Here is a 9,902-nt window from a genome sequence, read left to right as displayed (position 1 = left end):
CTAAATTAAAACGTATTGAATTTTTGCAGTCATGTTTTAATATTTTTATGATTGTTTTTTTAATGTTGAGTCACGTACGAGCGAGAAACTTAATATTATATCCAGCAGTTGATCGCTGTGCGAGGACACTTGATTCTATATGCACGGTACAAGACTGATTATATAATAGAGAGAAGGGTGTCTATCCGGTGAATGAGAATTTCATTCTCAATCACCGGATAGACACAAAGAGCTTGGCTCCCGCCGTTCACCCGCGCCTATCCCGTTCCTCCCCCACCCGCGCCCCCATCTCAATCACCAGAATTTCTAATCACCAGAATTTCTATTCACCAGATTCTCCCGTTCACGGGTTGCTTTCCCCCCACCCCCCATTCACTGGATACTTTATCTCTCGTTCACCAGCTCCTTTCCCCCATTGCGTTCACCCCTTCTAATCACCAGTTGCTTTCCCCCAACCCCCATTCACTGGATACTTTATCTCTCGTTCACCAGCTCCTTTCCCCCATTGCTTTCACCCCTTCTAATCACCAGTTGCTTTCCCCCAACCCCCATTCACTGGATACTTTATCTCTCGTTCACCAGCTCCTTTCCCCCATTGCTTTCACCCCTTCTAATCACCAGTTGCTTTCCCCCAACCCCCATTCACTGGATACTTTATCTCTCGGTCACCAGCTCCTTTCCCCCATTGCTTTCACCCCTTCTAATCACCAGTTGCTTTCCCCCATCTCTAGGCAATAAAAACAACCATAATTGTTATCTCTCATACTATCGATCCCAATCGCTAGAAATTGGCTTTTTCCCCATTCGCTATAAATCGCAGCAGTTTGCCAGAATTAGTTTTATCTCTCCGAAATAATTAATGTACCCAAAATTGGACCGCCAGTTTATTATTCTTTTTAGGGGAATCTCTATGGGAGTTTAACATTACAATAAAGCTAAAAGGTCCAGTTTGGGGTACATTTGGTCCGAAATGGGGTACATAGGGCCGAAAATGGTGACTTTGGTCGTTTTTGGGGTACATTTGGTCCATTTTGGTCCATTTTTGGGTACATCCCTGCTTTCCCCCATCCCCATTCTCCAAAATTAGTTTTCCTCGCGCAGATATCTGGAGATTAGATTTTTACCCGTTTGCTTATCGCTTTCGAACCCCTTAATTTCTAATCTCTAGGCAATAAAAACAAGTTATTTACATTTAATTTTTTATTTTAGAACTTTGTTTTACATGTTAGTAGGTACTATCAGATATTCCATTAGATGGTTATCTTGTACATTACACAATTAAAGTAGTTAAGTTTACAGGCATTTAAATGGGGTGAAACGATCTCCTGCAACTTAATTTAATTAAAAGTTCTAACTCACGTATTTGTAGTGTTTAGCAACAGTATCGTCTGACATCCGAGGGACAGTTACAAACGTCTTCTTCTGGTACAGGTGAGAAGCTTTTGTCAGAGACCGTAGTTGCTTTTGGCGTCGGGGGAATGTCCCATTCTAGCGAAAGGTACTTTTTTTCCGATGGTGAATTATCCCTAGCCGGACAGTTTGGAAAGAATCTAGCATGTTCAAGTTCTGGTACGTCTCCTGATTTCCATCCTTCTAATACGCCATGGCATTTGTAACATCGTACTTCATCGCCCTGCTGAATATAGTAGAATCCAGCCTTCGCTAGTTGCTCCTTAGTGACGTGCGGATTTTTCCAGTGACGAAACGTTTCAAGTCGATACACTTCAATGTCCATAGCTGATCTAGACCAAATACGTTCTATAGTTTCAAATGATACATTCTCTAAGCCTACATTTACCCCTAAGTCTACTAAACCTAATTTTATCAATATGGTTAAATTTCTACGCTAAAATTATCAATATAAATGCTTTTTTCAATATGCAAATTGTTTTAAATATGTCTAAAAATATAGTCTATTACCAAGAAAAAATAGTTACTTACTTTATGGGTAGAAATCCTTTGTCAAGCTGTAGAAAAGACTGAGCGATCCGTCAGCAGGTCTTTACTCGTCAATGTGCCGTAGAGAAATGACGCACGGAAGATTAATTTATTCCTATCTTGTTGAGAATAATTCATCACGTGATCTAAACTTCAAATAACCCTCAAATTCTATTGGCTGTCTCTCTCTCTGACAGTTTAAACTGCCTCTAATGATTGACGGCACATATTAACCCACTTGAGTATTTGGAAAAAACCCTTTGCTACTCGAAGGATAGTTTTGGAAATACCACGTTGACGATATCAAAATCGAGCTCTCACTTGAAAATGTTTACGGAAAACAATCCTCTTGGAAAATTGAGTTACGTAGAAGATTGCTAAAAAATGGCTATGTGTTAAGTTTTTTTCAATAATGAGTCTTATTTTTTACATTTTAAAGTATTTATTAAGAGTGAAAAATCCTATGACTACACTGACGGCATATCTTAAGTACCGGTGGAAAAATCCAGTGCTCAAAGTTCAGTTATCTTATTAAACGTGCGCGTGCACAGAAAAATGAACGAGTCACGTGATAGTAACTTAATTTCTACGCTAATCTTACCCCTACTTGACCTAATTTCTGTCTAATACATTTCCAATATATATATATAAAAGAACGCCTAAAAATTTCATTTTAAATATAATAAAATAGCCTAGCTGATTATTATTATTATAACTTACTTTTCAGCGTGACCTTCAATGACTATTCCCAATGCTAAGACTCTTTATTGAGATAACTAAGAATTGATTCCCATGACTACCCTGACGGCATATCTTAAGTACCAGTGGAAAAAAAATCCATTGCTCAAAGTTCAGTTATCTTATTAATCGGGTGCGCGCGCACAGAAAATGAAAGTCACGTGAGAATCGGTACGTCACTGAAAATAGTGGAAGTGTCATCACTAGAGTTCTTTTATCAATATATTTAATTAAGGATTATTTCAAAGTTTAGATGGCGCCATGGTTCTCAAAGCAGTGATATTAAAAGATCTCAATGGGTGGAATTGGAGAAACGCTAAAAATATTTTCGACATATTCATTCTCCCTGAGTATAAATAAATACATTCTTGGCATAGTAGTAGGATTTTAAGAAAAAAATTAAATACGGAAAATCAATTATTTTATTTTAAAGGTTTTGTGATTTCTCACCAAACAATTTCAACATCTTCAATGTAGGCTATCACATCAGGGGCATCTCAAAAATCTTTTTCCTCTGATCTCCTAGTTTCTGCCTCTGTCTTTAGTATTTATAAATATTTTCCTATCCATAAACCATTTCCTAACTGGTGGACATTGATAACACTAAAAGTTTACTTATAATAATATGCTGAAATACATTTTCCAATACGCAAAAAATTAAAGCTAGACCTAAAAACCTGTAAAGTGTAAATAGTTAAGACTAAATTTCTAAGCCTAGCCCATGAAAGTACATTTTCCGTAAATCATATCCTAACATGAATGCTAATAGAGCTAGTACATTCTCGATAAATATACATGTTCTTGGGGAATAAGAGACGTTTTTTATCAAAGTAAGCCAAGTTTAAAGCTTATTGTCATTGGTTCCATAACAAAAACCACATTCGGATCAAAATAAATTTATTTATTTTATTTTTATACAGATTTTTTTTCATTTTTTTTGCCTTAATTTCAATTTTGGGAGTCGGTACCCGTTTCACCGAAGATGAAGATGCTTCGTTTTATTCAGCGTTGGGTAAATCGCCGTGTAAAAAAACATCTAGCATTGCATTAACTTTTTCCTCGTCCTCGTCCGAGACCCCTACAATACGTCTCTCGATCTATAAAGTAAAGAAATCAAAATAATAAGCTAAACGATAATCCATACCTTCTATTCACTAGTTCAATTTATCACTGTCTCATATATCCACTATCGTACATACATACATACATACACTAACTTACTAACGCTTTAGTCTCCGCAAGTTTTTATGTTGTATAATCAAAGTTTTGAATCGAATAATAATAATAATAATAATAATTAGATCAAAACAAATTTCAAGCTTACGTTAATGTATTCCCTTGAGTGAGGGCCCAATCTTTGAAAAATCTTCTCAATGACGACATGGGTAGCTAGATGGACGTCGATGTAACCTTCGTCCTCTTGCAGGTTCAATTCACGTAAATACCAGTTTTTATATTTTCTTAACATTATTTCTAACGTTCTAAACGAAAATTGTTTTTCGTTTGGCATATCAGGCTTAAAAGAAAACCTAAGAACTGCTTTAGTTACACGAATATCCACGTTATTTTCCATAGCTAATATTTAGCCCTTAAACTTGCTCGTAATTACGAAGAATGTAAAAATGTAGAATGCTCGCTCCTATATTTATGCCAAATCAGAAATCACTTGAAATAATAACTTCATTTGGTACTTAAAAAACGGTGAGAGGTGGGAGGAGGGGTTTGGTAATTTATAAATTTTTATAATCAAATGTACCATAGCAAAAGTATATAAATAATACAAGAAGTGCACTAATTATTATTTTCGCTCGCCAGGTAATTTCGTTTGATTTCCGTTTCGCACGGACGCAGATAACATGGTAACGCGACTACAGCGAACCGATAAAGCTAATTAATAAAATATTGTCAACCATTTGATATTAGAAATGTTAAAATAAAACTTTTACAGATAAATCTAATTTATAAAATATTGCCAATTGAGGGTTTGCAAGTTAGTTTGATTATAGGTTTTGAGTGTTAGAATAGAAATAACGCTAAATACAGGGTTAAATTCAATTCAAAATAAAAGACCATGACAATAAAAAATAACCTTTAAAATATAAATCGCGAAGAAAATGAAGTAACGCGACTTTTAAAATTAGTATAAAATGTTTAATCCCTCTGAAAACGTGAAAATTCATATAGGACAAAACCCAAATACATGTTTACTGAGCTTAGCACTCTACTTTTTCAATCCTCTATTCTCAATGGTGGCCTCTATTTTTACCATCGTCTGCTTCGTAAACTTTATGGATGCATTGGAAGGGCTCAAATTAAGCTAAGTGGGTACACTTCTTGTTTAATTTATATACTTCTAACCATATTAAAGTATCAATTTTAATAAAAGGAATTCAACTTAAGTGTTGTTTTGCTATCTGAAATTCGAAAACAAAGAAGGTAGTACAGGGGTACTTAAGTTGATTTTAATATTTTTTTTTTAGAAATAACTTAAGTATACAGCGAAATAATCATTAGTGGTATCTAATTTTTTAAGTGCCCGCATACTTCTCATCTCGTATAAAAGAGGGTCATTTTTGTACTATAAAACCATTCCATTCCTGAAATCCGCTACAGGAAAAAAGTTGATTAAGCTAAGCAATTTACGAGCGACGTCCTAGCGTACTTGTAATTAAGAAAGTAAGTACTTAGTTTTACGATTTTGCTTAAAACTATGATTTTAAATCGATAAAGTGAAACACGTAAAGTGTCCCTGACCAAAATTGTTTCACAAACATCTGTACCGTTTAATAAGATACGAGTATGATAACGATTTCTAGAGCCCTATGTTCGATAATGATTCATTAGGAAAATTTGAATATAGTTTAAATTTTTAATTACTTATTTTTTGGTTTGACTACCAATTTGGAGGACTACTGTTTTGATTTTGATATAACTAAATTTGATTGGTTTTCGAAAAGTTTTCTCTTCTACCCCCGCCCCCAGTTTATAATTATGATGTCAGTTGTAAATTGTTTTTTTCGAGTATAAAAAGGGTAAACAGAAAAATTGAGAGATAGTATTAAGAAAACAGCCAATTCGAATTGTTTCGGAATCGGCTCGAGGGACTAAGTACGTAGATATACGTCAATTGTAAATTCTAAACTTTGTATATATATTATATTCAATCATTCATTCTTACTAATTTTATAGTAATGGATCCTATTTCCATAACTTTGGCCTCGGGAAATGAGTACGTCGGTACGACAACCGAATCTATGATTTGCTTTCACTGCGGCGAATGTACGGAAGAATTGGCAGTAAGAGGCGGAGGACTCTTCTTTTGCTGGGGTCGAGAGTGCGCGCATTATCAAATGGGAGTAATTTTTCGACATGGTAATGTCTATACCAAACACATCCCAGGGCATCTTATAAAGGAGTTCCCGCCCCATCTCCGCTGTACGTACTGTGGAAGAAGAGGGTCGAAGAGAAGCCGTCGACGGGAGGAGTGCTCAGCGTTCGATTTCATGGGATGCTGTCATTACCCTAAGCCTCCCAGAGACCGAACTGTAGTTCGTTTTATAAATAGATAAATAAATAAATAAAATTGCGAATAATTTACAAATAAATGTCTATTGACTTTTCTTCATCCTATAATATAAGTTTATTCCTAAATTTTTAAGCTTATTACAATAAGATTTCTTTAAGAGAGAGAGAGAGAAAAGAATTGCTTAAATTAGGAAGTAATAATGAATCTATTGAATCCAATGTAAAGAAAATGCATCAAGATATTAACTTGGAAAATCCAAAAGATGATTCACCAGTAAGCGGTATTCAGTTAATTAAAAATCATAAACAAAAACCGACTGATTACGGTGCATCAAGATATAATATTTGTATATCTTCGAAAAAAGGTGAATCATTAAACATCAACAATGCGGTAATTTACTTATAATATATTTTATATGAAAATAATTAAAGGTTTTATAAATGATAAATTATATTATAGATTATAGGTGGATCTAATAGCAAAATAGTATACGTCCAGGTAAAGTATTGTTTTATTTAGAAGTTTAAATATTAAGTTAATGGTTTATTTTAGAATAACTATATGTTAAATGATTTATTTTAGAATAGCGTTGATACATATGGTGGTAGGACAACATTAGAAAGTAGGTATATTGATTTAAAAAAACTATCGATTAATTAAACATTTTAATAATATTTTTACATAGCTTCGATAGTATCCAGAGATTGTACGATTGTTATTACAAAATGAAACTAATTTATTTTATAATAAATATAGGTAGTAAAATGCTGCAAAAACCTCTGACTCTACGTTCAATACGTTAAAATAGATTACAATACGTAAATATAGGTGAAAAAATACTAGAAAAACACGCATACTATTATTTTTTTTAATTTTTGGAAATACACAACATCCACCAGTTACTTCGCAATGACGAACTGGCTGCTCTCTTTGTCCCAGGAGACATGACCAATGAGTTGGCAAAGTACGGAAAAGACTCGTACATCCAAGAATTGGCAACAGGTGGCGCAAAAAATTACGCCTTGATTTATACGGAACCAGGGTGGATGTTGTGTATTTCCAAAAATTAAAAAAAATAATAGTATGCGTGTTTTTCTAGTATTTTTTCACCTATATTTACGTATTGTAATCTATTTTAACGTATTGAACGTAGAGTCAGAGGTTTTTGCAGCATTTTACTACCTATATTTATTATAAAATAAATTAGTTTCATTTTGTAATAACAATCGTACAATCTCTGGATACTATCGAAGCTATGTAAAAATATTATTAAAATGTTTAATTAATCGATAGTTTTTTTAAATCAATATACCTACTTTCTAATGTTGTCCTACCACCATATGTATCAACGCTATTCTAAAATAAATCATTTAACATATAGTTATTCTAAAATAAACCATTAACTTAATATTTAAACTTCTAAATAAAACAATACTTTACCTGGACGTATACTATTTTGCTATTAGATCCACCTATAATCTATAATATAATTTATCATTTATAAAACCTTTAATTATTTTCATATAAAATATATTATAAGTAAATTACCGCATTGTTGATGTTTAATGATTCACCTTTTTTCGAAGATATACAAATATTATATCTTGATGCACCGTAATCAGTCGGTTTTTGTTTATGATTTTTAATTAACTGAATACCGCTTACTGGTGAATCATCTTTTGGATTTTCCAAGTTAATATCTTGATGCATTTTCTTTACATTGGATTCAATAGATTCATTATTACTTCCTAATTTAAGCAATTCTTTTCTCTCTCTCTCTCTCTTAAAGAAATCTTATTGTAATAAGCTTAAAAATTTAGGAATAAACTTATATTATAGGATGAAGAAAAGTCAATAGACATTTATTTGTAAATTATTCGCAATTTTATTTATTTATTTATCTATTTATAAAACGAACTACAGTTCGGTCTCTGGGAGGCTTAGGGTAATGACAGCATCCCATGAAATCGAACGCTGAGCACTCCTCCCGTCGACGGCTTCTCTTCGACCCTCTTCTTCCACAGTACGTACAGCGGAGATGGGGCGGGAACTCCTTTATAAGATGCCCTGGGATGTGTTTGGTATAGACATTACCATGTCGAAAAATTACTCCCATTTGATAATGCGCGCACTCTCGACCCCAGCAAAAGAAGAGTCCTCCGCCTCTTACTGCCAATTCTTCCGTACATTCGCCGCAGTGAAAGCAAATCATAGATTCGGTTGTCGTACCGACGTACTCATTTCCCGAGGCCAAAGTTATGGAAATAGGATCCATTACTATAAAATTAGTAAGAATGAATGATTGAATATAATATATATACAAAGTTTAGAATTTACAATTGACGTATATCTACGTACTTAGTCCCTCGAGCCGATTCCGAAACAATTCGAATTGGCTGTTTTCTTAATACTATCTCTCAATTTTTCTGTTTACCCTTTTTATACTCGAAAAAAACAATTTACAACTGACATCATAATTATAAACTGGGGGCGGGGGTAGAAGAGAAAACTTTTCGAAAACCAATCAAATTTAGTTATATCAAAATCAAAACAGTAGTCCTCCAAATTGGTAGTCAAACCAAAAAATAAGTAATTAAAAATTTAAACTATATTCAAATTTTCCTAATGAATCATTATCGAACATAGGGCTCTAGAAATCGTTATCATACTCGTATCTTATTAAACGGTACAGATGTTTGTGAAACAATTTTGGTCAGGGACACTTTACGTGTTTCACTTTATCGATTTAAAATCATAGTTTTAAGCAAAATCGTAAAACTAAGTACTTACTTTCTTAATTACAAGTACGCTAGGACGTCGCTCGTAAATTGCTTAGCTTAATCAACTTTTTTCCTGTAGCGGATTTCAGGAATGGAATGGTTTTATAGTACAAAAATGACCCTCTTTTATACGAGATGAGAAGTATGCGGGCACTTAAAAAATTAGATACCACTAATGATTATTTCGCTGTATACTTAAGTTATTTCTAAAAAAAAAATATTAAAATCAACTTAAGTACCCCTGTACTACCTTCTTTGTTTTCGAATTTCAGATAGCAAAACAACACTTAAGTTGAATTCCTTTTATTAAAATTGATACTTTAATATGGTTAGAAGTATATAAATTAAACAAGAAGTGTACCCACTTAGCTTAATTTGAGCCCTTCCAATGCATCCATAAAGTTTACGAAGCAGACGATGGTAAAAATAGAGGCCACCATTGAGAATAGAGGATTGAAAAAGTAGAGTGCTAAGCTCAGTAAACATGTATTTGGGTTTTGTCCTATATGAATTTTCACGTTTTCAGAGGGATTAAACATTTTATACTAATTTTAAAAGTCGCGTTACTTCATTTTCTTCGCGATTTATATTTTAAAGGTTATTTTTTATTGTCATGGTCTTTTATTTTGAATTGAATTTAACCCTGTATTTAGCGTTATTTCTATTCTAACACTCAAAACCTATAATCAAACTAACTTGCAAACCCTCAATTGGCAATATTTTATAAATTAGATTTATCTGTAAAAGTTTTATTTTAACATTTCTAATATCAAATGGTTGACAATATTTTATTAATTAGCTTTATCGGTTCGCTGTAGTCGCGTTACCATGTTATCTGCGTCCGTGCGAAACGGAAATCAAACGAAATTACCTGGCGAGCGAAAATAATAATTAGTGCACTTCTTGTATTATTTATATAC

At 33.3% G+C, this 9,902-nt stretch overlaps 1 long non-coding RNA gene across 1 annotated transcript; it reads right to left on the bottom strand.

The window, feature by feature from the left end:
• Window positions 1–1,301: 1,301 nt before the first annotated feature.
• On the bottom strand, window positions 1,302–2,197 carry LOC149923357 (uncharacterized). Its single transcript, XR_016477017.1, has 3 exons — window positions 2,177–2,197; window positions 1,942–2,084; window positions 1,302–1,742 (listed from the first exon to the last, which is right to left on the bottom strand). It is a non-coding gene; the product is annotated as an uncharacterized LOC149923357 (long non-coding RNA).
• Window positions 2,198–9,902: the final 7,705 nt, after the last annotated feature.

Source organism: Leiobunum rupestre, chromosome 10, assembly GCF_980474605.1.
Source record: "Leiobunum rupestre chromosome 10, qqLeiRupe1.1.hap1, whole genome shotgun sequence".
Lineage (NCBI taxonomy): Eukaryota > Metazoa > Arthropoda > Arachnida > Opiliones > Sclerosomatidae > Leiobunum > Leiobunum rupestre.
Note: the sequence above shows the minus strand (reverse complement) of the source record. Positions and strands in the feature narration are given on the sequence as shown.